Below are 19,128 nucleotides of genomic sequence, written 5' to 3'. Positions count from 1 at the left end.
TTAGGGTTACAGAGAGAGAGAGAGACAGAAAGAAAGTCTTCCATCCACTGGTTCACTCAACAAATGACTACAATGGCTGGGAACTGTGCTGATCCAAAGCCAGGAGCCAGCAGCTTCTTCCGGGTCTCCCATATGGGTGCAAGGGCCCAAGGACTTGGGCCATCTTCTACTGCTTTCCCAGGCCACAGCAGAGAGCTGGATCGGAAGTGGAGCATCCAGGACTAGAACTGCTGCCCATATGGGAGGCGGGCGCCCATCTGTCCTACCTGTTTAGCCCACTAAACCACCACGCCGGCCCCCAAATAAATAAATTTAAACATAGGAAAACAAGAAGTAAGCAGTATGACCACCGCCAGCCCAGTGCTGCCCTGACAAAATCCTGGGATGAGGAAGAAAGGGAGTGAACATGCAATGGACAAGGGCAAATGTCCATATGTCCATTTTCAGTCAACTCATCGTCTTTTGAAATTGGCTTTTTTTTTTTTTTTTTTTGACAGGCAGAGTGGACAGTGAGAGAGAGAGACAGAGAGAAAGGTCTTCCTTTGCCGTTGGTTCACCCTCCAATTGCCACTGTGGCCAGCGCGCTGCGGCCAACGCACCGCGCTGATCCGAAGCCAGGAGCCAGGTGCTTATCCTGGTCTCCCATGGGGTGCAGGGCCCAAGCACCTGGGCCATCCTCCACTGCACTCCTGGGCCATAGCAGAGAGCTGTCCTGGAAGAAGGGCAACCGGGACAGAATCCGGCGCCCCAACCGGGACTAGAACCCGGTGTGCTGGCGCTGCAGTCGGAGGATTAGCCTATTGAGCCGCGGCGCCGGCCAAAATTGGCACTTCTAATGCTAGCTCCTATGAACCAGTCACTATTGCCCAGGTTGTTCTAAATCACTTCTTAGTTCTTGATTTTCAGACAGTACAAATTCATTGTGAAATAATTTTAAAAAATTAGAACATGCACCTAAGAAAAGATTCCTATAATCCCTACGTAGAGGGAACCAATGTTAACCTTGCTGTGTGTTTCCTTTCAAATATAGACACGTGAATACACACACACACACACACAAATGCAATACTTTTATTTTTTTTTTGGAAAAATGGACTGATGGGGGCCGGCACTATGGTATAGGGGGTAAAGCTACCGCCTGCAGTGCCAGCATCTCATATGGGCGTTGGTTCAAGTCCCGGCTGTTCCTCTTCCAATCCAGCTCTCTGCTGTGGCCTGGGAAAGCAGTAGAAGATGGTCCAAGTCCTTGGGCCCCTGTACCCACGTGGGAGACCTGGAAGAATCTCCTGGCTCCTGGCTTCGGATTGGCCCAGCTCTGTCCGTTGTGGCCAATTAGGGAGTGAGCCAGTGGATGGAAGACCTCTCTCTCTCTCTCTCTCTTTCTCTCTGACTCTCTTTCTCTTTCTGTGTGTAACTCTTACTTTCAAATAAATAAATATTTAAAAAAATGGACTGATGAACTGTGATTTTTTTATTTCTGGCATTGCCTTACTGTATGCTTGGTTCTTTTTTTTTAGTTTTTTTTTTTTTTTATTTGAAAGGCAGAATTAGAGAGAGAATGAGAGAGAGATATCTTCCATCAGCTGCTTCAGTCCCCAAGTGGTCACAATGGCCAGAGCTGGGCTAGGCCAAAGCCAGGAGCCTGGAACTCCATCCAGATCTCCCATGTGGGTGTCAGGGACCCAAACATTTGGGCCATCTTCCCCTGTCTTCCCAGGTGCATCCAGGGAGCTGGATTAGAAGTGGACCAGCCAGGACTTGAACCGGCACCCATATAGGATGCTGGTATCCCAGGCAGCAAATTCACCCACTGTACCACAACTCAGGCTCTATCCTCGGTTCTGTAACAGGGTGTTGACATAACCTTGCCCAACCTGGAAAGTTGTTGGTATAGTTTAAGTGATGCATAGAAGATCCCCTTCCCTCCTCTCTGTCTTCTTCACACACACACACACACACACACACTTGAAATGAGCAGCAACATTTCTCAATCTCTAGACTCCACTACAATGCTAGGATCTTAACTCGGCAGATGCGGTGACCTTGAGGAAGAGGATGTGAACATCCCCTTGTGTCCTGTCCCAGGGACAGAGGGCATGCCTGAGAGCAGGTTTCTAACAGACAGGGCGCCTACACTCCTAGGGTGTATGTGGCAGACCAAGACACCAGAGAAGTCAGGAGATTCCACCGACAGGGTGCTGGGGGAGGGTGCGTGCCTGCCCCGGGACCTGCCTAGCAAGGCCGCTGCAGGCTCTGGGGGCAGACGGGGCCTCCACTGCAGACCAAGCTGTGGTGAGTGCACAGAAGACCGTGGGATTATGAGCATCCGTCCAGTGACTATTACACAAGTCCACTAGGTTAATTTAAATTTTTTTTGACAGGCAGAGTGGACAGTGAAAGAGAGAGAGACAGAGAGAAAGGTCTTCCTTTTCCGTTGGTTCACCCTCCAATGGCCACCGCGGCCAGCGCGCTGCAGCCAGCGCACCGCGCTGATCCGAAGCCAGGAGCCAGGTACTTCTCCTGGTCTCCCATGGGGTGCAGGGCCCAAGGACTTGGGCCATCCTCCACTGCACTCCCTGGCCACAGCAGAGAGCTGGCCTGGAAGAGGGGCAACCGGGACAGAATCCAGCACCCCGACCGGGACTAGAACCTGGAGTGCTGGCACTGCAGGCGGAGGATTAGCCCAGTGAGCTGCGGCGCAGGCTGATTTAAATTTTTTAAAAGGTATTTATTTATTTGAGAGGTAGAGTTACAGACAATGAGAGGGAGAGACAGAGAGAAAGATCCTCCATCTGCTGGTTCATTCCCCAGATGGCTGCAATGGCTGGAGCTGAGCCGATCCGACGCCAAGAATCAGAGCTTCTTCCACACGGGTGCAGGAGCCCAAGGACTTGGGCCATCTTCTACTGCTTTCCCAGGCTATAGCAAAGAACTGGACTGGAAGAGGAGCAGCCGGGACTAGAACTGGTGTCCATATGGGATGCTGGTGCTGCAGGCAGGGGACTAACCTGCTAGCCACAGCGTCGGCCCCAAGTCCACTGTGTTTAACGGGGGCCTCCACACAGAGGTTTGCTGAGGTCCACCATCTCCTGCCATCTGCTGGGGAATTACTTTGGCAATGCCATTGTGGGCGTGGTCTAGTGCTTCGAAGGAGTGCTTGTGTTCTGCTTGTTCATGTGATTGCCGGGCTGCCTGGAAGAGGAAGGGCACCTGTTTCTTTTTTCCCCTGTGATTAGCAGAGTCTGTAAATCCTGGGCTCAGGGCTCCTCTGCTCTTGGAGTGGAGCAGCCAGCATGGCCACGGTGCACAGAAACCTCACAACCACTTGCACAGAGAGAGCTGTTAACAAAGAGCCAGGCTGCTACCCCATATGGACGCCGGTTCGAGTCCCAGCTACTCCACTTCCGATCCAGCTCTCTGCTATGGCTTGGGAAAGCAGTGGAAGATGGCCCAAGTCCTTGGGCCCCTGCAGCCACGTGGGAGACCCGGAGGAAGCTCCTGGCTCCTGGTTTCGGATCAGCGCAGCTCCAGTGGTTGGGGCCAACTGGGGAGTGAACCAGTGGATGGAAGACCTCTCTCTCTCTCTCTCTCTCTCTCTCCACTCTCTCTGCCTCTCCTCTCTCTGTGTAACTCTTTCAAATAAATATCTTTAAAATAACAAAAACAAAACACAAAGAGCCAGGCTGACCAGAGGTGCGTGATCCCAAAGACTGGCCAAGACCACAGACACCCAGGCAGTCCCCCCCACCCCCGCCCCCTGCCCTCTCTACCCTGTGGGCTGCTGGCTACCAAGATGCCACTCTGGGAGGTGAGCAGCACCAGCAGTGAGACAGGAGGCTGGCGCCCGGCCCAGCAGCACAAGTGAAAGGCCTCTGGGGGCAGATGACCCAGAAGTTCTCTTCTCCTGAAAATGGGCCTGGACGTGTTTCAGAAATTGGGGGCAGGTTTTGGAATATTTGCATATGCGTAATGAGCTATTTTGAGGACTGGACCCAAGTCTAAACATGAAATTCGTTCATGTTTATATACACCTTCTATGCTACACATTGCTTGAATGTAATTTTATACAATATTTTAAAAATAATTTTGTGTATGAAATGAGGTTTCCCAGATCTTCCACTTGTGGCCTTATGTCGGTGCTCGCGATGTTTTGGGTTTTAGAGCATTTTGGATTTTTGGGATTTTGGGATTAGGGATGCCCAACTGGTGATGATTAACACATATGAAATGTGGACCTTAGGGGCCGGCATTGTGGTGCAGTTGGTGAAGTCACTGCCGGCATCCTACTTCATGGTGCTAGTTTGAGTCCTTGCTGCTCCATTTCCCAACCAGCTTCCTGCTAAGGTGCCTGCAAAGGCAACAGATGGCAACTCAAGTAGTTGGGCCCCTGCCATCCATGTGGGAGAATCAGATGGAATTCCAGGCTCCTGGCTTTGGCCTGGCATACACCTGGCTGCTGCAGCCATATGGAGAGTGAACCAGCAGATGGAAGATTCTCTCTCTCTCTCTCTTTTGCTCTGTTGCTCTGCCTTTCAAACAAACAAATAAATTTTAAAAAATGTGAACATTAGAAAACATAACATGAGTTCAGTTCACAAGCTGAAAATGCCATTAACTGTATGGTGGGAACATAATGACTAATTTTATTGTCAACATTAATAAAAATATCTAATATGTACCGAGCGCATGCTATGTGCCAGATACTCCTCCACAAACTAATAAAGGTACTGCCAAAAATTCATGGAAAATAAAATTAAAAGATAAGTTTATTTTGATGCAAAAATATTGAATGGTTACTTTTTTTTTTTATTAATTTGCAAGGTTTCCAGAGCCTTCATTATTCAGGTTGTTCTTCTGATTTATAAGATCTATTTTTAGGGGCCAACACTGTGTCGCGACAAGTTAAAGCCCTGGCCTGCAGTACTGGTATTCCATACAGACTCCGGTTCGAGTCCCAGCTGCTCCACTTCTGATCTAGCTCCCTGCTAATGCGCTTGGGTACGCAGTAGAAGATGGTCCAAGTGCTTGGGCCCCTGCACCTGTTTGGGATATCCAGAAGAAGCTCCTGACTCCTGGCTTTGGATCAGTTCAGCTCCAGCGTTTGTGGCCATTTGGGGAGTGAACCAGTGGATGGAAGACCTCCCTCTCTCTGTGTCTCTACCTCTCTCTGTAACTCTGTCTTTCAAATAAGTAAAAGAAATCATTTTTTAAAATCTATTTTTCAAAAAAAATTATGTCCAGACTGAATCCAGGAGCCAGGAACTCCCACATCAGCGGCAAGAGTCCAAGCACGTAGGCCGTCCTCTGTGGCTTTCCCAGGAGCAATAGTAGGGAGTTGGGTTAGAAGTGGAGCAGCAGGGACTCAAATGGTTCATATGGGAAGTCAGCGGCACAGGTGGCAGCTTGACCCACTATAGCGCAGTGCAAGCCCCAAGATTTGTTTTTAAAATTTGTTGTCTGTCACTGAAAAAATATCCCAAAGGTAGCCTGATCAGCAAAGAGTTTCAGAGGATCATGTCCTTTGTTCAGGATCTTGGGGCCGGCGCTGCGGCACAGCAGGTGAAGCGGTCGCCTAAGGTACAATACATCCCATATGGGCACCAGTTCGAGTCCCTGTTGCTCTTCTTCCAATCCAGCTCTCTGCTATGGCCTGGGAAATCAGTAGAAGATGGCCCAAGTCCTTGGACCCCTGCACCCACATGGGAGACCTGGAAGAAGTTCCTGGCTCCTGGCTTCAGATTGGTGCAGCTCCCGCCATTGCATCCAACTGGGAGTGAACCAGTGGATGGAAGACCTCTCTCTCTCTCTCTGCCTCTCCTTCTCTGTGTAACTCTTTCAAATAAATACATCTTTAAAAAAAAAAACTTATGTTTTATAATTGCATTCCAACACTTCGTTGGCTTTTTGTACATTTAGGAGCCACGGATGGCTTCCCTGAAGCTTCTGACTTGCCCAGGACCTGTTGCTCAACTTGTCCTCCCCAGCTCCACACCCAGACAAGTGTCTTTGGACTTCAGTCTTCAGAGCCCTCCTGTCATAGTGTGGAAACTCTTAAGAAATCAATAAAATATTCTGGCGGCCTGTTCTAAGCAAGACGCTAATTATTATTGTTCAACCGTGAGGCATCCGGATCCTTTGCAAGTTGCATCCCCTCATCCAGGAACTCTGCTAAATCGACCACCCTGTGCCCAGACACGGCCATCTGTCTATGTGGCCGGGACTCAGTCTCCACTGAGAGCGAGGGAGCCTCTTTACGCCACGGGCCCAGCTGCTGGGCCTCCTCCGGAAAGCCACATCCTCTCTCTTCCGAAACACTGAACAGGAGCAACTCAACCAGTTTTCCACCGCATCAGAAACAAACAAACAAACAAACAAACAAACAAAAACAGCAGGCTATCCCTAAGGAAGAGAGGAAGGGTCTTTGAAACGGAGCTTAAGACCAGGACAGATGGGACAAGAATGGGACGTAAAATAGTTTAAGTGCTGCTTTTAGCAAGTCAGGACGAAACTGGAACCTATTTCCACAGAGCTCTGGTGGGAGCAGAGACTGGGGCGGTGGCCTACGCACCGGTCCCCCGGCAGGGAGAGAGAGCAGGGGCCCCGCTAGCCAGCCCGAGTGAGAGAGCCGCAGGAATTCTACTAACTGGTTAATTTGCAGGCAAAGGGCGATGTAAATTTCCCTGCGTGAGGGAGGGGGAAGGCTTCTCTTAGGAAAACAAAAAAACAAAGCAGATCTTCGCCTCCGTGCGCGTATTTCCCTTCTCCGCCGTGATGAAAGTGTTCGCACTAATTTTCCAGGGAGACCAGAAAATATGTATGGTGTGTTTTGTCTCCGGTGGCAGCCTGGGTCACTGAGCACCGTCATTCAATGCGATTTGTTGATGGATAGTTGGAAGAATCGAACCTTTCAGTGTTGGGAGAGAAAAAAAAAATCGCCAGACCTGCGCCTCGAGGGGAGCCCCCCACGAAAAATCACTTGACGTGTTCCACCGGAAAGTTCCAGAAGCCGCAGAGCCAGGCGAGGAGGCCCAAACTGCAGCCCAGGCCAGGCGGGTTGGATTTTGCTTCTGGTGGGGTAGGTGAGATGGGGTTTCTAGAAGCTGCGGGCGCGGTGGACAAAAACAGAGCCGTTCCAGGAGGCGACTGAATGGACCAGGCTCCGGCCCTGTGCCTCAATTGTGTGCACAAAGAAAGGCCCAAACTGCTAACCGGGGTCTCCCAGAACTGGTGGGCTGGGGGTTGGAGGCGGGCGGGGCGGGGGCGGGGGAGGGGGAGGGGGAGGGGGGAGGAGGGGGAGGGGATCCTCTCTGCGCCGTTCCCAGCTGAGTGCAGAAAGGAAACACATCCCCACACCCCCCTCAAATTCCCTAGGGAATCGGAGGCAGCCTGTGCTCGCCCCCTCCCCACCCCCCTCACCTCGCGGTTCATTGAACGAAGCAGCCGCTCTGCCTGCGGCTGGGAGAGCCCCAGGCTGCAGCCGCCCTGGCTGAGGCCCTGCGGCCTCGCTGGCATCCTGGCCCCTCGGCAGGGCCCAGGCCGAGGCCACTCCGGGCCTGGGGGTGGGGGATGGGGGCCTGGCTCCTGGCCCAGCTCATCTTCCCTTTCTGTAAGAGGCTCCGACAGAAGCCAGCTGGGGCAGAGGCCCTGGGAGCCAGGTCGAGCCCCACCATTGCTTCCTGCCCAGGACAAGGAGGCTGGGGGGGGAGGGGAGGGGGCCCGCCTGCGACGTGGGGCAGTCACGGGTCAAGGCCGTGGTAGGTGTGGCCTTGGAGGTATGTGCGGGCTCCCGAGGGCGTGGCGCCGTCGCTGCCCCCAGGCTGGTAGGGCTACCAAGCCTGAAGTTGGAGCGGGAAGAGGGAGGCTCTGGCCGCCTCGGGGTTCCGTGGGGAGTGCTCAGGACGCCACCCAGGCCCTCCCTCGGCTTGCCCTGGAGCCGGAGGTGGGTGGGGGAGGTTGTGGAGGTTGTGTGTGCCCCTGTCACTCATACAAGCGAGTTGTCTTCCCACTCTGAGAGCATGGTGGGACCTGGAACCCAGCGCGCATTCGCTCACCTCAACCAACCCGCCCAAGCAGGGACTGGGGGGACGAGGCCAGAAAGCCAGGGCTTTGAGAGGCTCTCGCGGAGCAGGAGTTGTGGCCTAGCGTGGTGAACCTATAGGAGGCAGGTCCGGCTCCTTGCTAGTGCCTCTGGTGCCCCGGCCACCCACGTCAGAGACCCTAATGTAGTTCCTAGTCCAGCCTGGGCTGTTGCAGACACTGGGGAGTGAACCAACAGATGTTAGATCTGTGTGTGTTTCCATCTCTGTCACTTTGCCTTTCAAATAAAAAAAAAATCTTACTTAAGAAAAGTATCTCTCAGGGTGGTCATTGTGGCACAAGATGCTTGGGATGCCAACATTGCAAGTGCCTGGGTTCAAGTCCTGCCTCTTCTTCCCATCCAGTTTCCTGCTAAAGTGCCTGAGAGGCAGGCGATGATGATGGCCCAAGCACTGGGGTCGCTGCCAGCCACATGGGGGACCTGGATGGAGTTCTTGATTCCTGGCTTAGTAAATAGTTTTTTAGAAAGAGTACCAGTGAGTTGAAAGATGTAGGGTTTCTCACATATTAATATTCCTGAAAGTGGATGCCTTTTGCAATTCATGTCAAAATATGCTTTCTAACCCCAAAAATCTTATTAAATGGATGGCAGGCTTTAGAAAAGATGATGTTAGGGGCTGGCGCTGTGGAGCAGTGGGTAAAGCAGCTGCCTGCGACACTGGGGTGCCATATGGGCACTGGTTCAAGTCCTAGCTGCCCCACTTCCGATCCAGCTCTCTGCTAATGTCCTAGGAAAGCAGTGGAGGATGGGCCAAGTGCTGTGGCCCTGGAAGAAGCTCCTGGCTCCTGGCTTCTGGCTTCTGCTTGCCCAGCTCTGGCCGTTGTGGCCATTTGGGGAGCGAATCACCAAATAGAAGATCTCTCTCTCTCTGAATGTGCCTTCAAATAAAAATGAATACTTTTTTTTTTTTTTAAAGAAAAGGTGACGTTAGGACGGAGGAAGTACTGTGTTTGATTGGCTGGCGATTGGGATGGGATAGGGGTGGGTTGTAAATTGCTTGGGGAGAGGAACCCCTGCTCCATTCTCCCTCTTGCTTCTGAGCCGCTTTCCTTGGCTTTTGTCGACAGGTGTCCGTCAGCATCTGCGGGACTGGCTCCAGGAACCCCTGAGGGTACCAAAGGCTGCTCAAGGCCTCTCTATGCAGCATCACATCTGCACAGAAGGCTGCACTTCCTCTCAAGCATCCGCAGATGACTTATGCTATCTAATATGGTGTAAATGCTATGTCAGCCGTTACTGCACTAGATTGTTTAGCGAATAATAACAAGAAAACAGTCTATGTGTCAGTACAAACGCGCTCTTGTTCTTGAATGCTTTTGACCTGAGGTTGACTGAAACCACGCATAAGGCACCGGTGGCTCTGGAGGACTGGCTCTGCTGAGTTTATGGAGGTGACACCGACAGCCAGTGAAAGGCACTGGTCTTAATTGTGTTATTTAGTGGAGTTTGACAAACAAATATCCCGAGTAAGAGATAGACCATTTCTACCCCCCTAGAAATGTGTCGTGCCCCTTCCCAGTTAATCCCGCGTCACACTCCCAGAGCAACCGCTGCTCTAAATTCAATTACATGAATTAGATTTGTTTTGCCAATTATGGAACTTCATATAACTAGAATTACGTAGAAGATATTTGGAGAGGTCTGGCTTTTTTCACCCAGCACAATATTTTTAAGATCCCTTCTTAGCGTTGCATGTAATCTGTTCCCGTTTGTGGCCAGAGCAGCTATATTTTCGTAACGCCTGTCCTGGTTCGTTCAGGCTGCTGTGACAAGGAGGTGGAGGCCCAACAACAGCACATTTCTTTTGCTATTGAGACAGGGAGGTGCGGGGAGCCGCTGAGCCACCTGGGGTAGCTCTTATTATCTTAAGACCTACAGGATGTGGTCTGGTTCCCCTGCTCTGAAGGTAAACAGACCCCTGCCTGGACCAGGCTCAGACCAGCTTAGAGGGTCAAGGCTAACCTAGGTTGACCTAGGTCATTCCACGCTCACTGCAATACCTTAGCATGCTAAGTGACACACCTGCCAAGTGCCATGACAGCAAACAAGGGCCCACAGAAGGAGTGAAAAGGGGTGGCAGCTAGATTCCAGGAACTCTCCACCTGCTGCCCAAACCATGGCTAGTCCTCTTCCTTAAGAGGGTGTCCCTCCCTGTTCTTAGAATCTAGCTCCCCTTTCCTGGAATAGCCCATGTAATGCTGCAAGTTCAGGGTCAGGGCCACTCTCCTCCCAGAGGCGTCTGCTCTGCCTGTGGAGCTTATATCTTTGCTTCCTCAATAAAACACTCACTACTCGCTGTTCTCCACCTTAATCCTGAGTGTCTTCTTGAGGCAAAGTCCAGGACCTGGGTACTGACTGGGCAGTCCTCACTGTCCAGTGCTGCCATCACATGGGGAATGAGAGTTGCAAAATACGAGTTTTGGGGAATACATACATTCAGTCCATAGCGTTCCACCTCTGCCCTCCAATGCATGTCCTTAATCTGTTCCAGATACATCCATTCCACCCTGCAAAGTCTCAGCTCCTTGCAACACCAGCTCCATAAAGGTCTCATCCAGATCAGAGATGGGTAAGACTCAAGGTATGATTCACTCTGAGGCAAAATTCCTCTCCTGCTGTGAACCAGGGAAACCAAGCAAGTTACCTGCTCCCAAAATACAGTGATGGCGTAGGCATAGGATAGATATTCCCATTTCAAAGGGGGAGACAGGAGAGAAGGAAAGAGTACTATAACAGGTTCCAAGTAAGTTCAGACTACAAGGCAAACTCCATGGAATTTTTCTTAAAATTTATTTATTTTAGCTGAAAGGCAGTTACAGGGAGGGGAGAGAGAGAGAGTGAGCTTCCGTTTTCATGTTTGCTCCCTAAATGGCCACAACTGCCAAAACTGGGCCAGGCTGAAACTAGGAGCCAGGAATTCCATCTGTGTCTCCCACATCGGTGCATCTTCTACTGCTTTCCCAGGCACGTTAGCAGGGAGCTGGATTAGAAGTGGAGCAGCTGATACTTGAACTGGTGCTCTTATGGGATGCTGACATTGCAGCAGGGGTTTAACCTGCTACACCACAGAGCTGGCCCTGTCCATGAAATCTTAGGGCTTGAGACTAATCCTCTTTGTTTCACTGATCTGCCTTCTGGAAGCTCTGGGTGGGAGGTTCCTGCCCCAGCTGCCCTGCTGGCGAGGGGTTGTAGTGGCAGCTCTCTGCCAAGCAAGGATCAGTCCCTTACGACTTTGGGTGGAGGCTGTGTGGCCTGTTGAAACCCAGGCTGTGGCCCTGATGACATCCCAATTGTCTGTGCACACATTGCAAGGCTTCCTTGGAGGAGGCCCATTTCTCCATTTCTCAGTTTAGTGCCCGTGGGTAGTGTTTCTGCTGGTATAATCCCATCTCTGTCATTGGCTTCTATCTTGATGGCTCAATACATCTCTGGTTCACATCTACATCAATCTCCTTATCCAATGATTGGTCTACCACATCCTAAATGTTGTCTTCAGAACAGGATTTCTCACTTTTCTTAATATAAATGGAGACTTTTCCTGATCTTTTAAGTTCTGGTTCATTTTTGCTTAACAGTTTCTTCTCTGACTCCTTTCTCTCTTCTCACATTGTACTAGAAGCAGTTAGAAGGAACCAAATTGCTTCAACACTTTGCTTAAAAATGTCCTCAACTGGGTTGGGCGTTTGGTACTGCAGTTGAGGTACCACTTAGGATGCCTGCATCCCATATCGGAGTACCTGGGTTCAACTCCTGGCCCCACTTCCGACTTCAGCTTCCTGCTAATGTGGGAGGGAGTAGGTCGTGGAACAAGTGTCTGGATCCCTGCCACACACCTGGGAGACCTGGGTGGAAGTCAGGCTCCTGGCTTCAGCCTGATCCAACCCTTGCTGTTGTGGGCATTTGGGGAGTAAACCAGCAGATGGAAGCTTTTTCTCTCTTTCATCCTTTCAAATGAAAAAAAAATTTTAAAAGAAAGCTCTTGAACTAAATATCCAATTTCATTGTTTACAAGTTCCGCGCTCCACAAAGCACTTCAGCCAAGTTCTTTGCCACTTCATAGCAAGGGTTGCCTTCCATCTGTCATCCAATAACACGTTCCTCATCTACATTTGAGATCTCATCAGAATGACCTTTTTTCTTCTTTTGTAAAAATCAACATTCTTGTCATGCTTAATTATGTTTTCGCTAAGAGCCAGTTCCTATGATGGAAGGCTAGAGTGACAAGAATAACCTAATGGCATAACCTCACTATATTTAAAATGTATAACTGCAATAAGAAACAAACACCTTCACCAAAACATTTCTCTTATTAACTGAAAGAAAACTGATGTAGAAAATTTGAGCATGATTAACAAACCTGAACTAAGTGATGTAAAAAATCACTCCCCAGCAGCTACACAATACTTACTCAGTCCTTTTAAGCAAGTCAGGAATGTATAAGTGTTCACAACATACTGGACCATAAAGGCAAATGTCATACATCTTACGGAGGAATGTTCTCTGATCACATGGAAATTATGTTGGGAAGTAATTAAGAGAAGAAAACACTTCCAGTCCATTGGGAATGGTGAGAGACATTATGGGTCACATAAGAAAGCACAAGGAAATTAGAAAATATTTAAAATATGTTCTGAAATAGTAAAATGCAATAACATTATAGACATGGAATATAAAACTTAAAATAGGAAAAAGTCTGAAAATCAACAATTCAAGGATGCATCTCAATTGGAAAATAATAGCAAACCAAATGCAAAAGAGGATTGAAAATAAATATGGAAGCTGATGTTAGTGAACTATAAAGAAAACATTAAAATGAGGACCATAAGACCAAAATTTGGTTCTTTACAAGCATAAATCAATGATAAACCTGTGGCATGACTGATAAGGAAAAAAGAATTGGCACAAATAACTCCAATCAGGAATTTTATAAAAAGGAGGCATCACTACAAATACAATAGGCATTAAAACAATCAACAGTGAGTCCAGTGAACATCTTTTGTAAAAACTGTGAAAAATTAGATGATGAATTGAAAAAATTTGTAGGAAAATGTGATTGATTGATTTTGACTTAAGAAGTAATAGGAAATCCAGTTAGTTCCAGAACATCACTGTCCCAAAGAAATCTAACATGTGCCAAAGAGTATTTTAAATTTAAAATTTTCTAGGAACCACATTTTTAAAAAAGTCAAAAGAAACAGGTGTCTTTAATTGTAATAATATATTTAATTTAATCCAATATACTCAAAATAAAAATAGTAATCTATAAAATTTATCAACAAATATTTTACATTATTATTGGGTAATAAGTCTTCCAAATCTGGTATGTGTTTTACATTTGTGGTTCATCTCAGTCTGGACTTGTCCAGGGCCCAATAAAACACACAGAGCAAGTAGCTACTTGTGGGAGCAGCAGAGATTTAGACCAAGAATGGAGGAGATGTCCCAGATATCAAGGTATTTATTTATTTTTACAATGTACCAAGGAGGACAGTGTAGGTTTCACGTGCAGAGCTACACAAATGTACCAATGACTGTTTCATTAGCAATTGATATGAAACAAAGTTTTATTTATTTGTATGGGAGATAATTATTTAGCTGTTCAGTTTACTGTTAAAACAGTTTATTGTTTGAGAAACAGTGTTGGTGCACTGAAGAAACTTAGAAAATATGGCCGACGCCATGGCTCGCTAGGCTAATCCTCTGCCTGCGGCGCCGGCACCCCGGGTTCTAGTCCCGGTTGGGGCACCGAATTCTGTCCTGGTTGCTCCCCTTCCAGTCCAGCTGTCTGCTGTGGCCCGGGAAGGCAGTGGAGGCTGGCCCAAGTGCTTGGGTCCCTGCACCCGCATGGGAGACCAGGAGGAAGCACCTGGCTCCTGGCTTTGGATTGGCACATCGCGCCAGCCATAGTGGCCATTTTGGGGGTGAACCAACGGAAGGAAGACCTTTCTCTCTGTCTCTCTCTCTCTCACTGTCTGTAACTCTCTCTCTGTCTCTCTCACTGTCTAACTGCCTGTCAGAAAAAATTAAAAAATTGAAAAAGAAAGAAAATATATGAAGTTCTCTTTCTCTGTATCTCAGCTTTCAAATAAATAAACAAATAAGTCAACATTTAAAAATATACAGGGTAATTCAGAAAACTTGTGAAAATGCATTTTATTATTACTATTTTAAAAGGGTTATTTGACTTATTTGAAAGACAGCATTAGAGAGAGAGAGAAACAGAGATCTTCCATCTGCTGATTCACTCCCTAAATGTTTGCAACAGCCAAGACTGGGCCAGGTCAAAGTCAGGTGCCTGGAACTCCATCCAGGTCTCCTATGCAGGTGAAGGGGCCCCAGCACTTGGGCCATCTTGCACTGCTTTCCCAGGCACATTAGCAGGGAGCTGGTTTGAAAGTGAAGCATCTGGGACTCCATCTGGTGCTCATATGGATGCTGCATCTTGGGCAGCGACTTAATCCAAAAATACATATTAGGTAAAGGCTATGCATATTATATAAGGACTCTGCATGGAGTTCAAAAAAATTTTTGCACCAAAGTAAACTTTTCATTCCATTTTTTCCACGAGCTCTTTGAAGTACACTTGTAGACAAAAGCAAAATGAACTAAAAATCATTTTTTTACTGCCACTGAGACAGGTGTCTGTGTGTGTGTTTAAATGTATCTGTGAGTGTGTATGGTGGTGTGTGTTTTTGGGAGAAGGAGAGATAGACTTGCTTTTCAGAAGCCTTGGAGATACAGAGTGAATAGTGAGGAGTGTTAAAAGTATTGAAACAGTCAAGGAGGCTGAAAGGTCTTAAATTAAATTTTAACATTTCCAGGAAGTATTGTCTGATGTTGAAGATGAAAACTACCTGGGGCCGGCACCGTGGTATAGTGGGCTAAGCCTCAGCCTGTGGTGCCAGCATCCCACATGGGAGACAATTTGTGTCCTGGCTTCTCCCTTTCCGATCCAGCTCTCTGCTGATGGCCTAGGAAAACAGTGAAAGAGAAGCCCAAGTATTTGGGCCACTGGACCCATCTGGAAGACCGGAAGAAGTCCTGGCTCCTGGCTTCAAATCTGCCCAGCTCTGGCTGTTGCAGCCACTTGGGGAGTGAACCAGCAGATGGAAGACCTCTCCCTGTCTCCCCATTCTCTATCTGTAACTCTGCCCCTCAAATAAATAAATAGGGGCTGTTTCTGTGGCATAGCAGGTAAAGCTGCCTGCAGTGCCGGCCTCCCATATGGGCACCAGTTTGAGTCCCAGCTGCTCCACTTCTGATCCAGTTCTCTGCTATGGCCTGGGAAAGCAATGGAAGATGGTCCAAACAGAGAGGTCTTCCATCCGCTGGTTCACTCCCCTATTGACCACAACGGCTGGAGCTGCGCTGATCTGAAGCCAGGTGTCAGGAGCTTCTTCCAGGTCTCCCACGTGAATACAGGAGCCCAAGGACTTGGACCATCTTCCACTGCCTTTCCAGGCCATAGCAGAGAGCTGGATCAGAAGTGGAGAAGCCAGGCTCGAACTGGCACCCATATGGGATGCCGGCACTGCAGGCAGCGGCTTTACCTGCTACCCCAAAGCCCTGGCCCCTCTTTTAATCCTTAAGGCGGCTTGCTCATAATGTGTTTGTTGAGTTAATACTCATTAGCCTGTGCTATAATGTTCTATATTGTAGACTGCACACGCTTCGCTGAGTCAATGGTTACGGTTATGTTGGCACTCAAAGGTTTTATAGTAAAAAATAAACATATCAACCATTTTGCCCACAGATCTGTGTGATGCATTGCGAGACACACAAAGATGGGACATCTTCACACATGGACGCAGAGTAAGCAACAAGAGAATATTGAGTGCACTTATGGATGCCGAGAGCCGTTTGTACCTTGCTGCTCTTAACTGAGAACATGCCCCACACTATTGACCTGAAAGTGAAAAACACCTTGAACTTGCTGTGATTTTGAAATGCTCCCTATTCCCCCCCCACTACAACTGCCATGGAAGGTCAAGCATTTCTACTGACTTGGAATATACACTGAGGTCAGGTGGAGTCCAACAGCTGGGTCAGACTTGACCGGAAGCTGTGGTTTGATCCGTTCACCAACCCCACGGACCCAGACATCAAGGTAATCAGGCTGACTAAGAGCAAAGCTTTGCTTAGTGGAGCACACAGACTTAGCTTGAGGGACTAAGTCCCCTAGGAAGTAGAGGAAAGTGAAAAGCTCTGGCCCCGTGTCCACATGACATTGGAACAGCTAATGAATTCGGTAGCAACAAGTAAAAGCCAGAAGGGTCTTCGCGTCTGGGAGATACGAATGGCCACGTGAATCCAGATATCTTTGTACATCTTTCCCCAAAACATAACATCACCAAGGAATGCTCGTAAAATGACACGCGACCCATGCCTGTAGCACGATCAGTCAACAGAGAACACCACAGCCATCACATGACGTGGAAATAGAGGAAAAAGCTCCCAGTCCTAGGAAAGGACTACCGTCCCTGCAGGCCAGGGCATGCTGGGAGAAGAGAGGAAGTCTCAGGAGACCCAGACAGGCTGAGAACAAGCAATGGAAGTTCCAAAGGATGCACAGGCACCTCATCCCAGAAAAGTTCAACAGAAGGGATCAAAGTGCTAAACATGTGTCGGGGACATGGTAGTTCAGTTGGTTTTTTTTTTTTTTTACAGGCAGAGAGGACAGTGAGAGAGAGAGACAGAGAGAAAGGTCTTCCTTTGCCGTTGGTTCACCCTCCAATGGCCGCCGCGGCCGGCGCGCTACAGCCGGCGCACCGCGCTGATCCGATGGCAGGAGCCAGGAGCCAGGTGCTTTTCCTGGTCTCCCATGGGGTGCAGGGCCCAAGCACCTGGGCCATCCTCCACTGCACTCCCTGGCCACAGCAGAGGGCTGGCCTGGAAGAGGGGCAACCGGGACAGAATCCAGCGCCCCGACCGGGACTAGAACCCGGTGTGCCGGCGCCACTAGGCAGAGGATTAGCCTAGTGAGCCGCGGTGCCGGCGGTAGTTCATTTTTTTAAAAAGATTATTTATTTGAGAGGCAGAGTCACAGAGAGAGGGAGAGACAAAGAGAGAGGTCTTCCATCCTCTGGTTCACTCCCCACATGAACTCAATGACAGGAGCTGAGCTGGTCTGAAGCTAGAAGCCAAATGGAAGATCTCGCTGTCTCCATGTGTCTGTCTGTCTGTCTGTCTGTCTCTCTTCCAAATAAATGAAAAATAAATTAAACAAATTTAAACAAAAGAAGGAAGAAAAACTATGTGTGGGCTTCAATTTTTTTAGTCCCAAAACAATTTATGTTTTAATACCATTTTTCCATGAACTTTTTTTATACATTTATTTTTTAAATGATTTATTTATTTATTTGAAAGGCAAAGTTAACGGAGTTGCAGAGGGAGAGAGAGAGAGAGAGAGAGAGAGCTCCTCCATCCCGTTTCACTCCCCCAAATGGACAAATGGCAGAAGCCCAGGAGCCAGGCGCTTCTTCCAGGTCTCCCACGTGGGTGCAGGGGCCCAAGCACTTGGACCATCTTCTACTGCTTTCCCAGGAGCACTGGCATGGAGCCGGATCGGAAGTGGAGCAGCTGGGACTCGAACTGGCACCGTACGGGATGCTCATGCCGCAGGCAGAGGCTTTACCCGCTACAGCACAGCTCCGCACCCTCGTACAGGGAGAAGAAAAGGCAAGTCAGGGTCCGAAGCTGTGTGGACTCCTGAGACAGAGGACGGCTTAGATTCTATGGCACCGTCTCTGCCCCCTTGGCCTTGGTGAGTCAGCAACAGCAGCCAGGTCGCACAGCCTTGGAACCATGGAGGGATCCCCCCACCCCATGGAGGAGCTCCGTGGCCAAGCTAGCTTCATGACCTGGCCCAGGGGGCTTGGTCAGCACACCTGTGCCCTCACCTGTCCACTCTGAGCCCTGGAGGCCCCAGGCCAACTCTCTGTAATGGGAGAGGCGCGACATGTGGTGGGAGGAGAGGGACGGGGCCAAGAGAAGGGAATTTCCTGGTTAGCAAAACCCCACTGAAATTTCCCCCTTTTCTCTCTCTTTGTTTCTCCTATTCTCCCCCTGAAGCGGCTTGCCTTGGAGTCAAAGTATTTTACAAAAACAAACCACGCCAAGGCTTTCAAGTGGAGGGAAAGCTCGAGCAAAGTTAATTAACATGAAGGTTCTCACAAAAGTTAATTAACACGAAGGTTCCCACAAAAGCCGGCTGCTGGCATCTGCTCGCCTGCCATGCGCGGCAGCCGCTTTGTACCGGGGCGCACCCGCGCCTGCCCCGCGCGCGCAGCCGCCTGGCTCGCAGGGCGCGCCGCGATCTTCCACGGAGCTGCACGCTTTCGGGGCGCCTTGCTGCGGGGGTCCTCCCGGCGGCCTGGAAGCACCCCCCCCCCCCCCCCCCACGCACAGTCAGGACAAGCGGGCTGCTACGATGCTTGCTTGAGAAAAGAGCCAGAGGGGTTGGGAGTGGGGGCGGGGAAGAGAGGAAGGGAGGCAGGAAAATCGGTAAAATCGCCTTTGGGAAAAAGGTGCTTCATATAAATAAAGATTGGTTTTTGGTGAGGAAATTTGGAAATACAGATACAGGCAAAATGCAAATCACTCGACAAAAAAAGTCACAACACAACACAATGAATAATAAAATAATAGAAATAATGTTAATATCAAATAAATAATATTAAATACTATATATGTATGAATAACAGGATCATATAAAGAAAGGTATGGAAATAGACACATTTCAGTGTCAGCAAATATATGCTCTCTCGTACCCACAAGCATTTTTCTGATCTTCCAGATAACCAAAGGTGCACAAATATGCATGTGAGCTCGGCTGTGCCACTGTTGATGGTGCACAGCCACACACACATGTGAGGTGTTTATTTAAATCACCACATGAAGAAAGGTCATTCTCTTACACAGAGTTTTATTGCAGGGATTCTTCCCCGGGAAGAAGTTGTACAATTGTGGACATTTAGCATAGTGGTTAAGAAGCCCGTGTCCCCTGTGAGAGTTCTTAGTTCCAGCTTCCT

General features: G+C 49.0%; 1 long non-coding RNA gene across 1 annotated transcript; it reads left to right on the top strand.

Moving 5' to 3' along the window:
- The first annotated feature begins 6,421 nt into the window (after window positions 1-6,421).
- On the top strand, window positions 6,422-18,303 carry LOC127491354 (uncharacterized). The gene is made up of 3 exons (XR_007920010.3): window positions 6,422-7,075; window positions 10,590-10,679; window positions 15,852-18,303. It is a non-coding gene; the product is annotated as an uncharacterized LOC127491354 (long non-coding RNA).
- The last annotated feature ends 825 nt before the right edge of the window (window positions 18,304-19,128 follow it).

Source organism: Oryctolagus cuniculus, chromosome 1 (assembly GCF_051225735.1).
Source record: "Oryctolagus cuniculus isolate XC-2025 breed Fujian yellow rabbit chromosome 1, ASM5122573v1, whole genome shotgun sequence".
NCBI classification, from domain to species: Eukaryota; Metazoa; Chordata; class Mammalia; order Lagomorpha; family Leporidae; genus Oryctolagus; species Oryctolagus cuniculus.
This window is presented reverse-complemented; position numbering and strand designations above follow the sequence as displayed.